At 43.7% G+C, this 24412-nt stretch overlaps 1 pseudogene; it reads left to right on the top strand.

The window, feature by feature from the left end:
- The first annotated feature begins 2096 nt into the window (after positions 1 to 2096).
- LOC136501476 (patatin-like protein 2) overlaps positions 2097 to 24412 on the top strand; it is a 31773-nt pseudogene continuing 9457 nt past the window's right edge.

Raw genomic sequence — 24412 nt, forward strand, 5'->3', positions numbered from 1 at the left:
ACATGTATGCAAGACATACTATAACTGTACTAACTAAACTACCTAACTTTACTACCTTATTATATTACGTATACTAACTAAACTATCTAACTTTACTAACTATACTTTAATAATTATACTAACTTTATTAACTGTGCTAACTATATTAGTGGAGTACCTCGTTGCAGCGCGTAAGACCGGGCCGGGAGGCGCGGGCGCAGGGCAGCCGCCATGCGTGACCGGAGGTTCTGGCCGGAGGGGGAGGCGCGCCGGCGTGCGGGCGCGGCGGCCGCACCCGGCGGCCGGTGGCCTGGCTGCCTGGCTGGCGCGAGCGGGCGGACGCGGCTGGCTGGCGTGGGCGGACGCGGCCGCGGCAGACGGCGTGCACGGCGGTGGGCAGGCGTGGGCGAAGGCGGGCGCGACGGCCAGCCTCGCTGTGCTACTCGGAGAATGGAGACTGCTCGGGCAGAGGGCCGCGGTGGAGGTTATATCTGGCTCTGCCGCGCCATGGATCAGGGCGCGGCACTGCCGCGCCAAGATCGGTGGCGCGGCAGAGCCCTGCCACGTTCTCGGCCAGCGCTTCCGATCGCCCGCCACGTCAACCCTCTGACGCGCCGCCATGCATGGCGCGGCACAGGCATTTGACCGCGCCAGGGCAATAGGCGCGTCCAAAAGTGTTAGTTTTTAAAAAAACCGAGAGTGTTAGATTTAAAATTTAGTTCGAAAAAGTGTTAAAATTAAAAAAAAATCGATCCATAAATCTAGAGTAGTGTTTGTTGGCACCGTTCGAAGGACGGCCTCCATTGCCATCCTGTCGTCCACAGCTCGTCTGTGGTGCCAGTATTCACCACATGCCGCAACCTCTGGGCCTGAAGTATAACTTTCATCAACACACCACCCAGACAAGTTGTGGTTCTGACCTCCCTCACCATCTTGTGCACCACGCGCCCCTGCCACTCTGGTGACTCCCCCACGGCCAGTGTGTCCAAGGAGTGGGAGCTCCTGCCTGCTCCTAACATCGCCGTCAATATCCCAACCACGTGCCCTAATGTCAATCCAAGGTGCTTCCCCCACACCCACCCATCCACACAACTTGTTTTCATAGATGCCCATGTTTGTGGACTAGCTGATGAAATTTTCTAACAAAACAGCATGTGAAAGAAAGAAGGGTAAACCAAACATTTATTGGAGAAAGTAGCAACCACAAACTTTTCTTTTATGAATGCACACATGACTGCTCCTTGTTGACACTAACACCACTACATATAGTTTCCTTGATGCATGAGCTGCTGTAACCAGTTTAGAAGTTGCAGGTGCGTGCGAAACTAAAGATATGAGCAATTTGTTGCTCGTGTGTCCAGGTATACCTCCCACATATGATATAATGTTTTGTGGAACAGCCTTGAATATTATAAACTCCAGTGGTACCAAACATTGTATTGCTAATTGCATTGCTACATCAATCATCGTAAGCATTATATATTAACACAAATTAAATGTTGTACCTAAAAATGCGTGCTAATTGTTTTTTTTTTCATCTAGCTCCAATGTACATGATCAACTTTCTGATTGGTTCACATTACACTATCTTGTGTGTGGTGGTTTGCTATCCAGCATCAATCTCATCAGGCCAGCCTCATCCCTCATGCAATTAGTGTTTACTATAGCTGTTTACACATCAAATGGAGTGGTCTTGATGGCTGCATCTTGGATTGCTGTCCTTGGTGGTTCAATTGGGTCCATATATATTGTACTGATGTGCAATCAACTAGTGGTTGCATATATATTGTACTGGACTACTGGTGCAATCAATTGGTGGCCCCCATTGGTGCCGAAATGGTGGTTGCATATTGGATTGCTATCCAATGGGTGGTTCTACAGGTCTGACGTCTGCTGTGACTGTTTTACTACCTAACTAGAAGCAATTGAAAAGATTTGATTATTTAGCTATAGCTATGGGGTGTAATGACTAATGATAACTATAAAAACCTTAATGGATGTTTCCTGGTACCACCTTGACGATACCTCCCCACCCCCACCCCCACCCCCACCCCTGTCTCTTCTCATAACTCATAAGTGCATAGCTTGCTTTGTGGCACCAAAAAACCAAATCAGAGATGGAATGTACTAGTGTTGCAGAAGGTGCACTCAGGACGCTCCCTCACAATGTCAAGTTGGTCACCGTCCTGAGCATCGGCGGTGGCGGCATCAGAGGGATCATCCCGGCCACCATCCTCGCCTTCCTAGAAGCGAAGCTCCAAGTAACCAAGAGATGAGTTCATCTAGTGTTTCATGCATCATGCATGGTGATGATACCTCCTTTGAGTCCTCTCATGCATTGTGCCTAGCCTGTGTGTAGGAACTGGACGGGCCAGATGCTTGTATTGCAGACTACTTCGACGTCGTCGCTGGAACGAGCACCGGCGGTCTCTTGACGGCGATGCTCACAGCACCCGACGCTAACGAACGTCCACTCTTCGCTGCCAAGGACCTGGCGCGGTTCTACATTGAGCACTCACCCAAAATCTTCCGACAGAAGTAACGACTGCTAGGTTTCTTACAGTTACAGAACGAACATTTGTCCAGTAGATAGTATTGTACAACAGAAGGATGCATGGATCGGTGATCGCCTTGAGTTTTTGCTGGAGTGGTATGAGATCCAAGCTCGCTGGCACGCTGAGGATGGCGTGTGGGCCCAAGTACGACGGCAAGTACCTCCATGGGCTGCTCCGAAGGTACCTTGGTAATACGATTATACGAGGCTGGACAGGACGCTGACCAATGTTGTCATTCCAACCTTCGACATTGCGTACCTGCAACCGACGATTTTCTCCAGCTTTGAGGTAACTCAAGTACTGAACAGGTCCTCGTCCTCGATCGAGTGTCGTCTGGAGGTTAGAGAACGGCACTCGGTAGGACTGATGTGTGTGGTGGCTTTTGCATTATCTCTTACTTCGCTTGAGGTATCAAATTCAAATCTTGATGAGAAAATCGTTTTTAGTGGACACACTAGCGATGTTCAGTTGGAACCAACACTACGCTGGCTTCCTCTTAGCAGTAGTACACGTTAAGATAATCTACTGTTTCTTTGTGTGAACACACAACAAGGAAAGACGGCGTCGAAAAGGCTCCCTGTTGTGGTACTGTAACCGCTGTAGAGGCAGACGCCGAACGGCTCACCTGCCGGACTGTAGCCACGTGCAGGGATAGGCGCAGAAGTTAGTCCTGCTGTGTCCTTCCTCTAAACATTCGGCTGCATCGGCCACGTCAGGAAGACAAAACCGATCCTCACCAAGCTGGAGGACAGGAGCACACCGATGATGTTTCTGGGCTACGCGGAGGGTACTAAGGCGTACCGGCTCTACGACCCACGTGGAGACAAGGTGCTTGTCTCACGCGACGTCGTGTTCGACGAGAAGGCAGCTTGGGACTAGAACAGTCTAAGCACGGGGAAAGCTGGCGGCTTCACCAGCACCTTTGTCGTCGAACACCTTGTCATCCACGGTGGTGGAGACCCTGGGGAACAGATGCTGAGCACTCCGGAAGGGGTGCCGAGCACTTCAGCGGCAGAGCCGACACTAGTAGAGAAACGACCTTTGATCCCACCTCGAAATTTGGCTTTAGTCCCGGTATTTTTCGTGCCTGGAACTAGAGATACCTTTAGTCCCGGTTTGTAGCTCCAACCGGGACTAAAGGACCCTGCCCAACGGCTACTGCGGCAGGCTTTTGCTACAGGGGACCTTTAGTCCCGGTTGGAGCTACCAACCGGGACTAAAGGTTAACTTTTACTCCCGGTTGGTCCCTCCAACCAGGAGTAAAAGTCTACTCCCGGCTGGAGGCTCTGTCCGGGATTAGAAAGGGACCTTTAGTTCCGGTTTCTGTCTGGGACTAAAGGTCCCCTCCTATGTAGCCCTTGTTCCTCCCCGAGCCCGAGCCATTTCGAGCTCAGTGTTCTTGCTTCATCGCTGGCCTCTCTTCTTCCTCATAACTGATGTAGCACAAGATTTCTTTCATTCCTCTATCAATTCTTCGGTTCCAAAGGTTAACAACTTTATACTCTTATGTTTCATCAATAGCTTATTTCATTTTGTGGAGTAGATATATATATGGTTTTTTTATGTTAGATTTTTTTATTTGTAAGCCAATTAAGCTCAAAATCACTTTAAAGTTTGCGTATTTGGATGAAGGAAGGTTAAAGTAGTTATTCAAAACTAGTATTGAGTTTTCAATTCTAGCATGCATAGCACACTTCATGGTTTGGAGATATAGAGAATTTTAGAGTTTTTTTAATTTTATTTAGTTATAAAATGAGAAATTTATATTATATTAAAAATGAGTATAGAGAGTAGATGGCAACTGCTTCCGGGTCCTCGGCCTCTCATCGGGTTCCAAAGCGACTGAGGCCGGACCTTCCTCTCATTGCATGCGGCAAGTGTGAGGAGAAGATTATGATGGAGTATCGGGTGAGGAAAGAGTGTCCCAACAAGGGCCGTATTTTCTACAAGTGTCCAGATCGCAATGTGAGTGATTTTGTCGCATTTGATGATTATGGTTAATTTATACTTATTTTCATGATGATTGTGATTAAAGTTCTATTTTTTTGTTTTAATTTTAGTGGGATGGCACTGGATGTTCAGGCTGGTACTGGGAGGAAGAGTATGTTGAACACGTGCAAAACTCTCTTGCACAGGCGGCTACGGCGGCTGATGAGGCAGTGATCCTGCGGAAGAAGCCCATAGATGTTGAACAAACGCATGATCTGTCTGTTTTAGTTGGGATTGGTCTCGAAATCCTTATGTTGCTGAAGTGCATTTTAGCTTTAGTTTTTTAGTGGTAGTTGGGATTGTCTACATTGTAGCGAGACTTTTATAAATTAATACCTTATGTGGTGGCATGCATGTCGTATAATTAACTGATTATGTTTTAGGTTTTAATATGGTATGTATGTCATGTAATGCAGATGAGCCGGCATTGGATGTACAATGCTGATCGCCGCTCCCAAGAGTTCATTGAGGGCGTGCATTCTTTCTTACGTGTGGTCGAGGCAAATAAACGCGATGGTTTCATATGCTGCCCATGTGTCATATGTAAGAATTTGAAGGAATATGCTAGCTCAAGGAGTCTTCATTCACACTTGTTGAAGTCGGGTTTCATGCCAAACTATATTTATTGGACGAAGCACGGAGAAACCGGGGTTGTAATGGAAGAAGGTGAAGAAGAACAATGGGACGATGATGACATTATTGCTGAATATGGTGCCTTCAATGATACTGCAATGGGGGAAGCTGAAGAAGAGGTAGTGGTAGAAGATGAGTCCGCTGATGATCTTGGTCAGGCCATTCGTGACGCACAAAGAGAATGCGAAAGTAAAAAGGAGAAGATCAAGTTCGAGTGCATGCTAGAGGATCACAAAAAATTGCTATACCCAACTTGTGATGCGGGACAGAAAAAGTTGGGTACCACACTAGAATTGCTGCAATGGAAGGCAAAGAATGGTGTATCTGACAAGGGATTTGGGGAGTTACTGAAAATCCAAAAGAAGATGCTTCCAAAGGATAATGAATTGCCCGTCACTACGTACGAAGCAAAATAGGTAGTCTGCCCTTTGGGATTAGAAATCCAGAAGATACATGCATGTCCTAATGACTGCATCCTCTACCGTGGCGAGGAGTACGAGAAGTTGGATGCATGTCCGGTATGTCATGCATCGTGGTATAAGATCAGGCGAGATGACCCTGGTGATGTTGAGGGCAAACGTCCCACGAAGAAAATCCCTGCCAAGATTATGTGGTATGCTCCTATAATACCACGCTTGAAATGTCTGTTCAGAAACAAAGACCATGTAAAGTTATTACGATGGCACAAAAAAGACCGTAAGGTAGACAATATGTTGAGACACCCTGCTGATGGGTCCCAGTGGAGAGCAATCGATAGAGAATTCCCAGAGTTTGCAAATGACGCAAGAAACTTAAGGTTTGCTTTAAGTACGGATGGTATGAATCCTTTCGGGGAGCAGAGCAGTAGTCTTAGCACTTGGCCTGTTACTCTATGTATCTACAACCTACCTCCCTGGTTATGCATGAAGCGTAAGTTTATTATGATGCCAGTGCTCATCCAAGGTCTAAGGCAACCTGACAACGACATCGATGTGTACCTGAGGCCAATAGTTGAAGAACTTCTACTTTTGTGGAACAGACCAGGTGTACGTGTGTGGGATGGGCACAAACAGGAGCACTTTGACCTGCGAGCATTGTTGTTCATAACAATCAATGATTGGCCTGCTCTAAGTAATCTTTCAGGACAATCAAACAAGGGATATAATGCATGCACGCACTGTTTCGATGACATTAAAGGTATATTCTTGAAAAAATGTCGAAAGGTCGTGTACCTTGCCCATCGTCGATTTCTTCCTGCGAATCACCCCTAAGAAAGAAAGGCAAGCATTTTAAAGATAAGGCAGATCACCAGTCCAAGCCAGGCAACCGAACTGGTGAGGATGTACTCAATATGGTCAAGGATGTGAAAGTAGTATTTGGAAAGGCACATGACAGCGAACCTATTCCGAACGACGCCGACGGTCATGCACACATGTGGAAGAAGAAGTTCATATTTTGGGAGCTACCCTATTGGCAAGTCCTAGAGGTCCGTAGCGCGATCGACGTGATGCACCTGACAAAGAATCTTTGTGTGAACCTGCTAGGCTTCATGGGTGTGTATGGGAAGCCTAAGGACACACTTGAAGCACGATAGGACCTATGATGTTTGAAAGAATGAGACAACCTACATCCAGAGAAGACAGATGATGGACGCCATTACTTAAGTCCTGCCAGCTACACTCTTAGCAAAGAAGAGAAGGAAAGCATGTTTGAATGCCTAGAAAGCATCAAGGTACCATCTAGATTCTCCTCAAATATAAAGGGTATAATAAATATACCAGAGAAGAAATTCCTAAACTTAAAGTCCCATGACTGCCACGTGCTCATGACGCAATTGCTTCTAGTTGCATTAAGAGGAATTCTACCTCCAAATGTACGTCTAGCCACCATGAAGCTATGTGCATTCCTCAATGCAATTTCTCAGAAGACAATCAATCCAATGGATCTAGCTAAATTACAGAATCATGTGGTTCAATGTCTTGTCAGCTTTGAGTTGGTGTTCCCTCCTTCCTTCTTTAATATCATGACACACCTCCTAGTTCACCTGGTTAAGGAGATTAGCATTCCCGGTCCTGTGTTCCTGCACAACATGTTCCCCTTTGAGAGGTTCATGGGAGTCCTAAAGAAATATGTTCACAATCATGCTCGGCCAGAAGGAAGCATCGCCAAGGGCTATGGAACAGAGGAGGTCATTGAGTTTTGTGTTGACTTTATTCCCGACCTTGACCCGGTTGGTGTTCCTGAATTGCGACACGAGGGGAGACTAAGTGGAAAGGGGACACTAGGGAAGAAAACATATATTGGTACGTAGGACAATTATTTTAATAAAGCACACTACACAGTTCTGCAAAACTCCTCCTTGGTGGATCCGTATATCGAGACACATAAAGAGTTGCTCCGATCCGAGTTTCCAGGGAAGTCTGAAGCTTAGATTATGCGTCAGCACATGGAAACTTTCAGCGACTGGTTGCGAAAAGAATGTCAGGGTGATGAGAGTATTAATGAGCAAATGTATTGTTGGCTAGGCAGCCAGCGTGGCATATCCTCACATACAAAGGGTACGAGATAAATGGGAATATATTTTACACAGTAGCCCAAGATAAAAGGAGCACCAACCAAAATAGTGGTGTCCGCATAGATGCCACCGACCCTAATAGAAATAAGCAAACATATTATGGCCGTATAGAGGAGATATGGGAACTAAACTATGCACCTACTTTTAAGGTATCTTTGTTCAAGTGCCAATGGGTAAAGGCGTCTGGAGGTGGGGTAGCAGTCGACAACCAGTATGGAATGACAACCGTGGACCTCAACAATATTGGGTACAAAGACAAACCATTCATCCTTGCTAAGGATGTGAATCAGGTGTTTTATGTCAAGGACATGTCTACAAAACCAAAGAGAGAGAAAACAACAACGACCCAATCTATGAGCCAAAGCGCCACATAGTTCTTTCAGGAAAAAGAAATATCATCAGAATTGAAGACAAGTCAGACATATTAGAAGATTATGAAAAGGATGAACGAATTCCACCCTTCATAGTGAACACAGACCCAAGCATCCAGCTAAATGATGAGGACACTCCATGGTTACGACGCAATCATAACCAAGGGATATACGTTAAGAAGAAGTTCACTACTATGCCCACTTGATATATTTAGTGATGTATTAGACCTATTATGTAATAATTGTGACTTCAGATTTTTTTGTCATGTTTTCATATTTTCTACGGTTTAAATGAATTTTGCGCTAGACAGTGGATTTCCCGTGGAGAATGTGTGATGAAAAACCAAATGATCAACGTTAATAAGATGTGAAAACTAATTTCCTATCGAAAAGCAATAGTTTTAATGATTTTAATTAAGTAGTATATTTTTGCATGGTGCAAATTGTAATTATTATTTACACTATGTCAAATATTCATATAGTAAAACCAAAGAGTTTAGGTTACAATTTTTTGTTGTGTATAATAATGCAAAACCAAGTCCAAGATTTTTTTTATAATTTTTTTGGTAATATTTTATTTATTAGGCAATTAATAACTCTATGCATTTTTATATAAAAGAAATATATAAAAAGGAAAAAAACTTATGGAAACCGAAGAAAGCCAACTATAGACCACCTTTACTCCCGGGCCTAAAATGCCCTTTACTCTCGGGGCGTGGCTACACCCGGGACTAAAGGTGGGCTGCGTTTTCGCAGCCCGCCAAAATGACCTTTACTCCCGGGCCGTGGAGACACCCGGGACTAAAGATCAGACCTTTAGTCCCGGTTCTAATCATCACCTGGGACTAAAGGTGGGCCGGGCCGTGGAGACACCCGGGACTAAAGATCAGACCTTTAGTCCCGGTTCTAATCATCACCCGGGACTAAAGGTGGGCTGCGTTTTCGCAGCCCGCCCAAATGACCTTTACTCCCGGGCCGTGGCTACACCCAGGACTAAAGATTAGACCTTTAGTCCCAGTTCTAATCATCACCCGGGACTAAAGGGTCTTTAGTCCTGGTTCGTAGCGGCAATCGGTACTAAAGGTCTCCTTTTATAAAACCTCTCTGTCTCCGCCAAGCCTCATCTTCTCCATGAGATCGATCCAGCAGCGCCGCCGCCCCCAGGCCACCCTAGCCTCGCCTCACGCGTGCACGCTGTCACCGGCCCCGGCCCCAAGCAGTCTTCTCCAGGTTTTCTCCAAGATCCAGCAGCGTCGTCCTTGTCCCCGGCCCACCTCGCCCCCAAGCAGTCTTCGCCGGCTGCTGCTGGACCCTGAAGCTCGGCAGCGCCACCGGCATCGTTTTCTTCTTCCTCAGCTAGCATTCCCTGGCTAGATAGGTTAGCAAATCAGTAGACTCCAGCCCTCAGTCACATTTGAATCATTGTTTCCATTAATGACTTAGTTATAAGTTTTTCTATATGTACTTCCTTGTAATTTTTGTTACATACATGCTCAATAAACCGTTCACCATTCATTTTAGTAGAGTGTGCCAGACCATTTTTCCATCAATTAGTTGTATAATTAGAACTCCAAGACCGAACACGTCATTTGTATATGTTATGCAGCCACTATTTCAAAATTCTGGTGGCATGTAGCCTCTGCATCATATGGATGGATCGGCATCAATAGGGTTACTGCAGTATAATTGAACCATGTGCTATGGAGCTACTACGAGATAGCTGTCATAAAACTATGTTGTTAGGCACTACAAAGAAACATGAGGCAGCAGCTTACTATGTTCCTTTGGCATTTTTTTTACCAAATTAGTTCATGTTGCGAGTCTGGACAGGCCAAGATCTAAAATTTTGGCATTCTTATTGTTGTCCAGCAAAATATTAGCAGGCTTTATGTCCAGATGCAAAATAGGTTTCTCGTATGTAGTGTGAAGGTGATTGATACCCTCACATGTTCCTTTGATAATTTTGTAACACGTGGGCCACTCAAGATCACAGGAGTCATTCTTATATACCTACGCTGAGGTGCCATTCTTACAAAAGAGGAGCTTTTTTATTGTCAGTTTGCTAGGGCTAATTGATTAATGATACAAGTGGCTTCATGCTTATCTATTTCTCATAGTGTGTCATACTTGTTTATGTTGGGTACTTCTGTAACATGTTTTTTAGTAAAGTCTAAGTCTCTAACATGTTTTTTGGCTACAGGAGCTGGACCTCGCGTTTGACACCTTGGATGTGAGCCGCTGCCGCCACCATATATAATCTGTTTATTATGGATTAATTGCTCCAACCTTTTGTAATCGGATGGATGCGTGTGCCGAGCCCTCGTGCCGGCAATCTTGTAATGCGACTAGTTAGAAAATTGTAGAAAATCCATACTAGTTGAACTTGCAGACCGTGTTCAGCTCGGCGAGCATGTTCTCTACCGAGCGGTAATAGACGTCAAGGAGGAGCTTTGATTCTACGAGGGAGAGCGGCAACGGTCGTGGAAGACCGTGTTCCCTTCCTCGTAGAATCGGAGCTCTTCCGTGGCCAAGTACGGTGCCGTCCGGTGGAGAAATGCTCGCCGAGATGATCACGTAAGCAAGGTCAACTAGTACGGATGGTTATTTATTCACACGTCCTGATATCGTCGCAGTAGTCTGTCAATCACCGTACCCAAACGTAGTATATATATAAATATAAATGATAATCGATTGTTATGTGTGTACACTCCTATTCTTCTGTTAATTTGCGGAAATATCATGTGAATTACTTACCTGCCATAGTAAAAGACGAGAACACAATGACCATGGCCACGGCCATGAAAAATGCCAACGACACAACACTAGCAACTTTCTCAGCAAGCAGAGTAGTGTTAAACGCTTTGGAAACCTTTAAACTTTGTCAGTTAAGATTTCCCCTTCAAACAAGCTAGGCACTTAAATAAGGCTTATGCTAGATTCTATCACTAGTACAGATACAGAAATGATTTTTACAAATGTTACTATCCTTGAGGTGGCACGTCTTGCAGGAGTTCATTTTATAGATATAGTTTTTATTTTTTATAGATATATCTAGTGGTGTAAAAGCTAGATGGCTGCCCTGAGAGACAACATGGATGAAGAAATGATGAATATTATCAACACCGGCACTCAATTTGCCGATGGTGTCCAACAGGATGTAGATGACGGTAGTCAATACCTGGCTCTTGAAGATAACCAAGAAAATATTGTGCAAGAAAATACAGGCGAGGTATATATATTTTTATATATATTTGAATATTATATATATATATTTGAATATCTATCATCTATTATACGTAGCCCTCTGGATCGACGACAACAACGGCGAAAAGAAAAAAAATCGAGGCCCGAAAAAGCTATTGGAGGGGCGCTACATAATATCGGAATTCAATATCAAGACAGGCAAACCACTTGGTCTACACGCAAGGAAATTCGTGCAACACTGTGGGTGCCTTGTAAGGGACAGACTTCTGATCAGTGCTCATGAATGGAAGCAAAAGATCAACGAGTCTCATGTTAGTTTTGTCTCTGATCTTGATAAGAATTTAATTTGGGATGATATTCTTCAACATTTCACATTGCAAGCGGATGATTATGATGCTATCAACAATGATGAATTGATGGAACTAGTTCGAAATTGGGCTATGAAGAAGATGGCCACACAATTTCAGACTTGGAAGAAATCTCTATACACGAAATACGTCAAGAAGAACATAATGCCCAATTTCAATACTAGTGTCCCGCTCGCGAAGTTGAGGCCCTACTGGAATGATTTTGTACAGTACAAGACATTAAAAGAGGGTGAGGAACGGGTGAGAAGGAACCAAGAGAATGCCCAACAGAAGGTATACCACCATGGCATGGGATGTGGTGGCTACGCGACTGCCATTCCCAAGTGGGAAAAATGGAAGTGGACATTCTTGCCAAGGGTATCACACCAGAATCACTCAATTGACCCAAACGCACGAAGAATTGGTTTTTCGCTCATGGGGGAAGACTGGACCTAGAGACCGGGAAGCTGGTTCATGGCTCAAAACTCAAAAGAGCAACACAAAGATTATCTTATGCTCTACAAGCTAAAACTATTGGTGCGTTCAGGCCCAATAGAGAGAAGGATGAACTGATGTATGCCCTCGAGACCGCTGAACACAGTGGCCGAACGAGAGGTTTAGGACAGAATATTTCTTGGGAGCATGGTTTCCCTAATGATAGAGATACCTACAGAAGCCGGTAGAGAAGGAAGGATGAGGATGCAGTGCGGATCAACAGGTTGGAGGAATTGGTTCGTGAGTCACGGGAGGCGTTGCTTCAAGCACAGGAGCGCGAAAAAGACAAGCAAGCTAGAATGCAGGACGAAATCATAAAGCAAGTGCAAATAGCAATGAGTGCCCAAAGGCAGGCATCAGATCCAGGAATGAACATTAATATTAGCCCCCCTAATTAGTTGAAAAGCAGCTGCGCTTCCATGGAGTTGCCAAATCAAGATGACGCAATGCTACGTTTCCCCGCGGATGACATCACTGCACCATTTACATCATGTGAGCTACATATTTCAAAAGAGAATGCCACAATCATGGTGGCTCTCGGTGTTTTTTCTCCTCCAGATCCTACCAAGACACCAAGAATCCATGGGGCAATAATTCCACCTGGATATGTTAGCGTCTCAGTTGATAGAGTTGACAAAGGTTTTAGTGACCTACCTCTTGACATTCTAGGAGGTGATGGGGAGAAGACTCTAGGAGAAGTAGAGAAAACATTCATACTATGGCGCAAGCGCTACATCATTATTCCCGGGGTCTCTAGTCCACCGCCGCTTCCTGTTGACACCGTTTTTTGCATGTGTCAAAATGATCAGAGTGGGCTAATCGGCAGGAGGAAAGTTACTGTATACATTGACAGCCGATGAAAATCAGCTTGTAAAGATGGTTGCCGATGAATGGTGGTGATCGATGGAGAGGTTGATTTAGACTCGGGCGTTGCCGATAAGGTTGGAGATGTTATTGTCGATGCCGATGAAGGAAGGCTTGAAGGCTACTGCCGATGAAACAGGAAGTATGCCGATGGAAAGGAGGTCGGTGAGATTTCCATCGTAATCAAGGCAGACAGGGAAATAGATAGGAGTTGATTTCCTTTTCTATATTTGTTAGAGTGTGATTCATGTAAGAGTCGTGTGTTTCCTTAGATTTGGACTTGGTGTCCTAGTTGTGTTTGGCTATGTCTCTTTAGATCAGGGTATAAATATAGATTGAGGGGCAATGTAATAGATATATCAATCAATATCAAAACCAAATTTTACTACTATTTGCATCTACTTACTTTTTGGCGACTTCATCAATTTGCATATTTTTCCTTTTTTTATGAGTTCTCATTGATTCGGCGAGTTGCATAGCTTCAGTGCGACCTTCGGCGATTCTCGAGTTCCGTGTGAGTACCTCTTGGCCGTGACTTCCGGGCGTATCGCTGTTGTCAGGACCAAAGTGCTCGTATCTTCATCCTTGTCGATTAACAGGTCAAATCGACTGGCATGCTTTGGATATCAATTCGGGTATTAGCCCTTTGTGTTTGCAGATCCACTTTTGTATCAACACATCTTTTGGCACGCCCGGTGGGACCAATCAATCCGATCAGTATGTTCAATTCCGAGATCGATTCAGGGAACATTATCGCGGTATCAGAAGAAGATCTTAAGGAAGAGCAGAGGCAGGCTATGGAAAAGGCTGTAGAAGAATACAGGCAGCTTTGTCTAAAATCGTTTAGCCTGAACAAGAGTGGACAAGTCATCCAGAAGCAAGATTTGTCGTTGCCTCGGCAGGTTACCTTTGATTCCAATCCTGGTAAACTTCAAGAGATGGTTAATTCTGTAGTAAATCATGCTTTAATTAATCATTCCAATGTACTGTCCAATACTGTTCATAATGCTGTGGTTCAAACTCTCACAGAAGGACAAGCGTCACAGCATTACGTTGGGCCTGCCTATCACCAACCAGAGCCGGCATCTATTAATACTCCATCGGCTCCCTCGGCCGTTGTGGGTACAGAAGTTACTTCTCCTCCAGTATCGGTAGGCTTACCTAATATTCAATCTACACTAATACGATCAGATCCGGTACTACCAGGAGGACGAGTTCAGCTTAATACAGATCTAGCGGTATCAGCTATGTTAGGCCCTGTGTCTCAGAATAGCCAGATTCTTGCTAATTGGTGGGGATATGGTATGCCTCCGGAGTCATCTGCTTTCAATCCTGGGTTACCTCAAGTATTTGATGCAGTAGGAAAAGCTCCTATACCATCGGCTGTTTCGCCAATGGCTCAAGTGCCTCAATATGCCACAGCAACTACTGTACAACCAACTCCAGGAGGTTTCCAGATGCCTTTGGTTCAAACACCCAGTTCAAGTCCATCGGCAAGCTTACTGCCGATGCAGCAGAAAGCCCCTGTTATGAGTCAAACTGGGGTTCAGTTCATGCCTCAAGCTGGTTATAATTATCCAACAATGTCAGCAAATTACCAGCCATCGGTAAATTTTGTACCGATGAGTTCTAATAATGGTTGGTCAGGACAGTTACCTGTTCAACATACAGTTCAGCAAAATCAACAGGTTGTAGGGATTCAACAAGGTCATATGCAAGCTGGTTTCCAGAATCAAGCATCGGTAGCTCAGCCGATGAATCCTTTCCAACAGGTTAATGGATCACAAGTAATGGCAAATATGCCGATTGCTGGAGATCGTGGGCCACAAAGATACGTGGAGGGATATCAGCAGGCACCTCCCATAGAAATTTAGCCAGTTCATCATCAGGAGGCTGATGCTTTTTGGGCCGATAGGATAGCAGAAATTATGAAGGATCAGTTTGGGATAAAGCCCAAGGTCAATACTTATTCTTATCGAACTCCATACCCTCCTGCATATGATTTAATTCCTCTCCCAAATCGGTACAAGGTACCAGATTTCACTAAATTCTCTGGGCAAGATGATACATCAACAATAGAACACGTCAATCGCTTCATTATTCAATGTGGAGAGGCAGCTAGCAGAGATGAATTAAGAGTTCGATTATTTTCATCATCTTTGTCTGGATCAGCGTTTACATGGTTCATTTCATTACCACCAAATTCTATTATTACTTGGGTTGATCTAGAAAAACAATTTCATAAGTATTTCTTTGCTAGAATCCATGAAAAGAAGCTTACCGATTTAGTAAAGTTGAGACAGCGTAATGATGAATCGGTAGAAAGCTTTGTGCAAAGGCTATGAGATGTAAAAAATAAGTGCTATAGTCTGGTGCTGGATGATCGGCAGCTTATCGATCTAGTTTTCCAAGGGTTATTGCCACATCTTAAAGACAGATATGCTTCTCAGGAGTTTGAAAGCCTCAGTCATCTTGTGCAAAGGATCTCTGATCAAGATACTAGGGTTTTTGAGCCTAAAAAGAATTGGAGTAAAAAAGTATCATTTGTTGAAGAAGTAGGAGATTCTGATTCTGATGAAGAACCAATTATCGGCTTAGCTGAGTGGGTTAAGAATAAAAAGCCGATATCTTGTCCCTTTGGTCAGAAAGAACCAGAAAAGTTTACCTTTGATATCACCAAAGCCGACAAGATATTCGATCTTCTGCTTCAAGAGGGCCAAATTAAGCTGTCACCTAATCATGTGATCCCATCGGCAGAAGAGTTGAAGAAGATCTTATACTGCAAATGGCACAATGCAACTTCACATAGTACAAATGAGTGCAAGGTGTTCAGGCAACAGTTACAATCGGCTATTGAATCTAGGAGAATTAAGTTTGGTACTTCCAAGGCCCAGAAGCCGATGAAAATTGATCAACACCCTTTTCCAGCAAATATGTTAGAGGCCAAAGGGAAGACTAAGGTATTGACGTCAGAAGCTGCTGAGAAGAATGCATCAGTAGATCCCCAACATCGGATAACTACCGATGATGCAAAAAGTAAGGATTTGCTGGGAGAAAGCAGTAGTTCCAAAAACCCTCCTCGACCTGGCATTGTGATTACCCATCGAAGGCAGGAGGAGGATTGGCGTCAGCGTAAGGACCGATATCAACAACAGCAAGAAGAGAGACGTCGGGAAGAATGGTATCGGCATAAAAATCATTGGAGGTGCCCGTTTTTCATCCATTGTTGGGAAGAAGGTATTAAATTGCCAACTGTTGAAAATTACCCTGAGTGCAATGGTTATTATGGGGTCAATCGGTCAGAAAGGAGGTTTCAACCTGGCAATCTGGGTTTATTTATCAATGAGCCGATCAGAGGCAGAGCGTCAGTGCATGATCGGCTGGGGGGCAGACTTAGTGTACATGAAAGGCTTGGTAAACGCGCTGGATATTTTCCAAGGAATCAAGAGGAGCTTGAGGAAATGGCAAACGCAAGAGTTCCCGATAAAGAAATATTCTACAGGGACCCTAATATACGCCGTGTAGAATCAACTGGGACTTGTTATCAGCTGGTTTGGAAAACCAAGTTTCCTCGATGGTGCCCGGAGGGTCTAACAAAGACACAGAAAAGAAGGATGCAACGTGAGCATCAGGAGGATTTATACCGAGAGGAAAATTCCTCCAATGAGAGGTCCGGTCATCAGCAGTGGCAGGTAAAACACAAAAATAAGGGTCCATCGGCAGATGTTAATATGGTATTCATGTTGCCGATGGAGTTTTTGGCACTATCTGATAATGAGGACGAAGTTGTTCTTTCTGATCAAGTAGCTCAGTTGACACTAGATCCAATGATGGCTGTTTTTGAGAAACCTACTAATGATGAGAGACAGCATCTTAAGGCTTTGTTTGTGAAAGGCAGAGTTGATGGGCAGCCTGTATCTAAGATACTTATCGACGGAGGGGCTATAATTAATATTATGCCTTATGTGATGTATCGGAAACTTGGTAAGGGAGATCAAGACTTGGCCAAAACCGATATGATGCTGAAGGATTTTGAAGGCAATGTGTCACCGGCTAAAGGGGCGGTATGCGTCGAATTGACTATCGGCAGCAAAACCTTGCCGACGACGTTCTTCGTTATTAATGGCAAGGGTGCATATAATCTACTTCTAGGGAGGGATTGGATTCATGCTAATTGTTGTGTTCCTTCTACAATGCATCAATGCCTCGTACAGTGGATTGGGGATAAGATTGAGTTTGTCCCTGGTGATTCTTCTTATATCATCGCATCGGCAGAATCAGATACTTATGAGCGAACTAAATGCATATCAGGAGAAGTTTGGGAAAAAGAGTTCCTTAGAGTTGCTGATTATGAAATTCCATTGATCCAAGCAGTCGGTTCTGAAGAAGAGTTTTAATGGATAGGTTTGCCGATGATGGAAAATTAGGTCAAGGGTTCACATCGGCCGATGATTTAGTAGAAGTAGATATTGGTGATGGTGATAGTCCAAGACCTACTTTTATTAGTGCTAAGTTAGATTCCAAGTGTAAGCAGCAAATGACTGATTTGTTAAAAGAGTATAAAGATTATTTTGCTTGGGATTATACTGAGATGCCTGGATTAGACCGATCGATAGTTGAACATCGGTTACCTATCAAATCTGGATTTTGGCCACATCAGCAGCCAGCGCGCTGATGCAACCCTAATATACTTTCTGACATTAAGGCCGAAATAACTAAATTAATTGAGGCAAAGTTTATTCGGCAGTGTCGATATGCAGAGTGGATCTCTAATGTGATTCCTGTTTATAAAAAAAATGGAAAACTTCATGTTTGTATTGATTTCCGGAATCTTAACAAAGCCACACCGATGGATGGCTATCCAATGCCGATTGCTGATTTGTTGATTGATGCTACAGTCGGACATCAAATTATCAGCTTCATGGATGGTAATGCAGGTTACAATCAAATATTCATGGCTGAAGAAGATATTCCCAAGACTGCTTTTAGATGTCCAGGTCATGTAGGGTTGTTTGAGTGGATAGTCATGATGTTTGGTTTGAAAAATGCCGGCGCTACTTATCAAAGAGCTATGAACTTTATTTTTTATGAATACATTGGTACATTAGTGGAGATCTACATTGATGATGTAGTAATTAAGTCTGGAGATATCACAAAACATCTAGCCGATTTACGAAAGATATTGGAGTGCACAAGGAAGCATGGATTGAAGATGAATCCTAATAAATGTGCATTTGGTGTATCGGTAGGTCAATTTTTGGGTTTTATGGTGCATCAGTGGGGCATCGAAATCAGTAGGAAGTCTATTGATGCAATTAATAAGGTGGTTGCTCCTGCCAATAAAACTGAATTGCAATCTTTGATTGGTAAGATTAATTTCATTAGAAGATTCATATCTAATCTGTCGGGAAGGATCAAGGCTTTCAGTCTATTACTTAAATTGAAGGCCGATCAGGAATTTGTATGGGGAGCTGAGCAGCAGTTAGCCCTGGATGAAATTAAGAAATATTTAACAAATCCTCAAGTGCTAGTTCCACCTCAACACGGGAAACCTTTCAGGTTGTATTTGTCAACTGATGATACCATTATCGGTTCAGCTCTTATTCAAGAATTTGAAGGGAAAGAACGTGTTATTTATTATTTGAGCAGAAGATTAGTGGATGCTGAGACAAGGTATTCGGCCATCGAAAAATTATGTCTGTGTTTATACTTTTCTTGTGTCAAATTAAGACATTATTTGTTATCTGCCGAATGTACGGTCATATGCAAAGACGACGTAGTCAAGTATATGCTGTCGATGCCGATATTAAGTGGTAGAATCGGCAATTGGATTTTAGCATTATCAGAATTTGAACTACGTTACGAATCGACTAAGGCAGTTAAGGGGCAGGTTATGGCTGATTTTGTCACTCAGCATTGTAATACAGTGGACTCTCTGGAGGTTGCTCCTTGGACACTTTTCTTCGATGGGTCCACATGTGGTGATGGAGCAGGTATCGGCATTGTGTTGATTTCACCTCAAGGAAGGAAGTATGAGTTTTCATTACCGATTGTCGCTACGTCAACAAACAATCAGGCTGAATACCAAGCCTTGATAAAAGGGTTAGAATTGCCGAAGGAGATACGTGCCGATGCTGTTGAAATCTTTGGTGATTCTATGCTAGTTATAAATCAATTGGCTGGGATCTATGAATGCCAAAGTGAAGTTTTAATTTCGTATTATGAAAGATGTTTGCAATTGTTGAAAGGGTTTAGAGATTTTTGTCTTGAACATATTTCTCGACTGCATAATGAAGAGGCTAATCGACTAGCTCAGCATGCTTCAGGGTATTAGCCTATTTAGGAAGTGCTAACATCGACGGTCGATACCGATGACTGGAGAAAGGAGATTGTCGATTATTTAAAGGATCCATATAAAAAGGTTGAAAGACGTATAAGGTTTCAAGCTACCAAGTATGTGCTCCTCGATGATGAATTATATTATCGAACTATAGATGGAGTTTTACTCAGATGTGTTAGCAGTGATGAATCGAAAAGCTTGATGGGTGAAATTCATGAAGGAGTATGTGGAGCGCATCAATCGGCTTTCAAGATGAAGTGGATGATCAGAAGGAATGGATATTATTGGCCGACTATTCTTGAAGATTGTTTTAAGTATTTTAAAGGATGTCAGAGGTGTCAAAAGTTTGGTAATATTCAAAGAGCGCCTGCATCGGCTATGAACCCTATAATTAAACCTTGGCCGTTCCGGGGATGGGCTATCGATCTCATCGGTTAGATTTATCTGCCATCGAGCAAAGGACATAAATTTATTCTGGTTGCTACCGATTATTTCACAAAATGGGTTGAGGCAATTCCTTTAAAAAAGGTGACGTCGGCTAATATGATCGATTTTGTAAAGGAGCATATTGTTTACCGATTTGGTATTCCTCAAACTATCACTACCGATCAGGGTACTATGTTTACATCGGGAGAATTTGATGAGTTTGCTGTAGGTATGGGAATTAAAGTTTTAAATTCTTCTCCATATTATGCTCAAGCTAATGGTCAGGCTGAGGCTTCTAACAAAGGGATCATCAAACTTATTAAGCGCAAAATTAAAGAAAATCCTAAGATGTGGCATACAGTATTAAATGAAGCCTTGTGGTCATATCGGATGTCATGTCATGGTGCAACCAAAGTAACGCCTTATCAGTTAGTATATGGACACGACGCAGTATTACCTTGGGAAATTAAAATTGGCTCTAGGCGAATACGTTCTCAAAATCAGCTGACAGCCGATGATTATGATACTCTTATGAAGGATGAGTTGGAAGATGTGGCGGGTCATCGGTTAAGGGCTTTAGTTAGCATCGAAGAAAATAAGAAAAGAGTAGCTAGATGGTATGACAAGAAGGTGAAGGTAAAGGAGTTTGCCGATGGAGATCTGGTCTGGAAATTGATTTTACCGATTGGGACTAAAAGTTCGAAGTTTGGAAAGTGGTCTCCTAATTGGGAAGGTCCATATCGGATAAATCAGTCTGTTCCTGGTAACGCATATATTCTAGAAACCCTCGAAGGGGTCGTGTTTCCTAGAGCATTAAATGGAAAATATTTAAAGAAATATTACCCTAGTATCTGGATGGATGCATAAAAGTATAAGTGCCGATAACAGTACTATCGGCTAGAATTATACAAGGATGTCAATGTCTCGTAAAGTGCCGATGCAATAGACAAGATTTACAAGTTTAATAAGGATTGGATAGCCAATATCGCACGTAGGTGAATCTGGTCGGCTTCCTTCATTTCTTTGATATCTTCATCGGCCGCACCTTCCACAGGCTTGAGTTTTTTCTTCATGGCTAAGGCTTTGCGAGCCTGGGTGTCTCTTTCTTGCTGAAGGGCCTTGATGGCATTGGGTAGCTGGCTTTCTTCTTGTTGAGCATGAGTTAAGGCTGCCTCGACTTCTTTCAATTCAGCCAATAGAGCCATCTTCTTTGCCGATAAATCTAAGATTTTCTGCTTAAGTTCAGCGCCCGAAGTCTGCAAGTTGCCGATGCCCTTGTGCTTCTCATCGGCAATTTGTTTTAGTTGTAGCATCTCTTCTTTGAGTTAAGCCTGAGCTGCTCTATCGGCAATGCGTTGAGCAGCCCGTTGATATTGCAGTTGGCGGCTTTCTAAATGGGCTGCTGGGAAGAGTACTTCTTCAACATCGGCAGGGACCTAGCCACGGATTGTTTTGAAAATTGCCTTTGCGGGGTCCGAGTCATCTACCAGTTGGTTGGTATCCTGCTGTAACAAGTTCAGGAGAGCTTCCAACTTGGACTTAGTTTCTGACGATATTGTTCCCAGTGCAAGGGAAGAACTTGTTTCCTCTCCATCATCGTCAGAAACGTCAATGGCAAAGGAAAATAGGCTGTTTGGGGAGTCTTGTTCCTAAGGAAAAGAAAAAGAGGTTAGTTAAGGATAAGTATGAATATTATAAATCGACTAGGTCAATCGGCTTACCTGTTTCAAGCCAATTTCCTGTACTTGGCTGGAGGAAGCAGCCTGGAGTATGCCGTGTGGAGGATCGGCTGAGCTTGCCGATGGGATATCCTCTGTGACCTCATCGGTGGTTGGCTCTTGGGGTATGATGACCGATGGTATGTCCTGTACAGGAGGATTAACTACTTGCTTAGTTGCATCGACTGATTCTGGGCGAATTGCAGACATTGGGGCAGATGTGGGGATCGGCATGGACTTCTGTCGTTTTGGCTGTGCCTCGGCATCTATTAAGGCTTTGCGCTTTGCTTGGGCATCAGCAACGGTTGGCTGGGGGGCATCAGCACTTATTGGTTGTAAAGCTTGGACATCTGGTACACTTGCCGATGTACCCATTTGTTGCTGCAAAACAAGTGTAAGGTATGATATTTAACAGATAAAATGTGAAATCAAAGGGATACCTCTGAAGATTTGTCAGAAGTAGTGGTGCTTGATATCGGAGGAGTTGCCGATGATGATCCAGCAGCAGCTTTTACACCCTGATGATTAATGTTAATACAGTTTGTGATCGGCATGAGTAGAAATAAATAGGGTTGTTACCTTGAATGCCTTGACCAGGGTTGTAGCAGCAGCCAATGGAGTGGCCCTAGCTGTAGCCAATTTGGACTTGGAGGTGATGGTCTTGGCACGGATCTTCTGGTGAGTCAAAGCAGCTAAGGTGGGGGCGTTGTAACCGATCGGTGATATCGGGGAGACAGGCCAAAGATCGAAGGGTTTTCCACTTTTGCTCATAGATGGTGCTGGGTTGTTAACCTGTCACAAGAAAATTAGTTACCGATATATGAAAGGAAAAAGCATAAGGGAATTAAAAGAAACTTACTGCGTCATCAGGGATGGCGTATTCAGGGTCGATCATGTGCTGATATGTGTGAGCAGATGTTGCAAATAGTTGTTCCCTCCACTCTCGCCACCATTGCTTATATGATTCGGTGATGAAAGATACTGGTGTCCAGATGGATAGATCGACATCTGTAGTATCGGCATCGGGGGAGAGTTGCACTACCCTGCTCCAATCTGTTCCGCAGGTGATTGTTTCTCTGGGTTTGATCACATCGGCAAAACAAAGTTTGATTGGCAGTTGTCCAAAAGCCAATTGACGGGATACTGCCGATGGATTGTAAAACTCATACGTGATATTGGTGTTTTTCCCGCTACCGAATGTGTTTACTGGGATTGCCCTGGGAGTAATGATGGCCATCATGAGTTCATTATCCTGATTCAGAGTGTCATCGACAAAGTTGAAAAGAAGGGGGAATCTGTTTTCTTCGTCAATATAAGGTACCCAGGCCCTATGATCACGAAAAAGACCATTGTAGAAGCTTTGGAAGAATCTGCCGATCTGGTCTTCATTGGCCTCTATTCCAGGGAGGACAATTATGGCTTCACTAAAATTGAGAGGTGAGCATGTTGCCGATTCCTCATCCCCAAGTACATGGTCTTCAGCAATTTCTTGTGGGAATTGTTGGGCAAAGAAGTCCCATTGCAAACGTTTGTGCATATGGGTATTCAGCCACATGTTGATAAACCACCACGGGCCTCCTATGTTGTCGATGGGTTCACCAAGCAAAAGTTTCTGAGACACTTGATGAAGAAGATGATAAGTGGAGCTCAGAAGGTATCGGCCAAGAGGGAACCTTACACCATTGGCCAAGAGTTCAGCTGCGGGGAGGAAGGCGTTGGTTGGTCCTACTGATCGACCACAGAAGATAAATTTTTCTAACCACATATTCAAGAATGTGGCATGTTCCCTCTGGTTAACTGTCCCGGTCTTCTGGCATTCTTGAATGTATCCTGTCCAACCGCCGATGTTGCGGGTATTCACCCTATATTCAGATTTTCTGCCATAGATAAAGCCTTCATCGGCAGTTGAAATATCCAAGCCAGTGAGCATGTAGACATCGGCAAGTGTGGGAGTAGCTGGGCCATGTCCAAACATGAAAGTGTTTGTTGTGTCTGACCAGAAGTAAGCAGCTGCAATCATCATTGACTCACTCTTTTGCATATCGGCAATAGATAGCCTAATGCATTGGTCTAGCTTCCGTTCTGCCCAGTGTACTTGCATCGACCTATTAACCCTCAAGTACCAATCTTTCCACCCTTTGGTGGTTTTGGGCCAAGATCGGAATGTATCTTTCCATAAATTCAGAGAGAAATTTTGGGCTCTAAAGGGGATTCTGTTAACCTCTGCATTAATCAGATCAGTTGGATCTGGGTTGCCGATTGGTCCTAGGCATTGGACATGCGGCTGATCGGTTGGAATAACTAATTTGTTGCGCAGTTCCTAAGTTTAGAGAATCCGGAGAACAAAAGAAAAGAAAAATTATCAACTGTATGAACTCGCAAAGACTAGAGGAATCGAGGTAAAAGGTAACGGAAGTGGAACGAACCGCAGGAACGTCGAAGTTGATTGCCATTATCTTGAGGTAGATGGGGGCACGAGCCGGAGACTTGAGGTTGACGCTGGAGAAGAGTTCTTGTTGGTTGAGGTCGTGCAGTTATTCGTCGGAGTCGCCGCTGGAAAGAGAAAATGTCAAAGATTGGAGTCTGAGGGTAGAAGACGAGCGTTTCGGAGAAATCTATTTATAAGCCGCTTGGAGTAGGGGTATTTTGGACTTATCTCTATGCCGCGCGCATGTAGGTCGAGGTGGTTCAGATGGATATGGTAACTATTCGTACGATAATCAGGGGATTGTACAGATGAGTTGATGGCAAGTAATCATGACTTGGAAGAGATATCAGTACAGGATATTTTAATTCTAAAAGTGGCAGCATTATTATGTTAGGATCTTGCCGATGGATTATTGTTTCAGTATCTTAACCATAATCAAGGCAAGAGTGGTTGGCAATTGTGCGATATTTACTGAGGTGCGTGAATCAGGATTAGATTTGATTAGATTT

The sequence above is a fragment of the Miscanthus floridulus genome, chromosome 13 (genome assembly GCF_019320115.1).
Source record: "Miscanthus floridulus cultivar M001 chromosome 13, ASM1932011v1, whole genome shotgun sequence".
Taxonomy (NCBI): Eukaryota; Viridiplantae; Streptophyta; class Magnoliopsida; order Poales; family Poaceae; genus Miscanthus; species Miscanthus floridulus.